This window comes from Frankliniella occidentalis, unplaced genomic scaffold (genome assembly GCF_000697945.3).
Source record: "Frankliniella occidentalis isolate FOCC.00 unplaced genomic scaffold, Focc_3.1 Scaffold120, whole genome shotgun sequence".
NCBI classification, from domain to species: Eukaryota; Metazoa; Arthropoda; class Insecta; order Thysanoptera; family Thripidae; genus Frankliniella; species Frankliniella occidentalis.
Window position 1 is genome coordinate 817,175 of NW_026267248.1, and position 489 is coordinate 817,663.

Sequence of the window (489 nt, forward strand, 5' to 3'; positions counted from 1 at the left end):
GGGGGGGGGGAAAGAGGAAAACGAAAAAACTGTCGACGACGAAATAAAACGCGTTTCACTCATGATTGCCCCAGAGTGGCGCACTTCTACTACCCTACACTGCTCAACCGCCAAAGCAAGCCGGCCCCCCTCCCCTTGGTGAGGGTAGAGGAGGGGAGGGAAGAGGGGGGGGGGGAGTTTCTGCAACGTCCGTCGCGGGACTCGTGCCAAACGCACTCGTTTGTGCGAATAGCCCTCCGGAACAGCGGTCCATTGATTGTCTCACTCTTTCTCCTCTCTCGATCTCCCTCTCTCCCATACAAAGACACACATATGCACACGCACGCACGCACAGTTAGAGTCGCGGTCCGTGTGTGCGGGTGGTCCATATGAGACGCTGCATTCAGCTTCCGCAAGAGATGAGATGGCCCCATATCCATTGGGGGGGGTCCAAAGCGAGGGGCGGAGAGAGCGACAGTCCCGCCAGGCCAGCCCCTCTCTCCCGCGCCT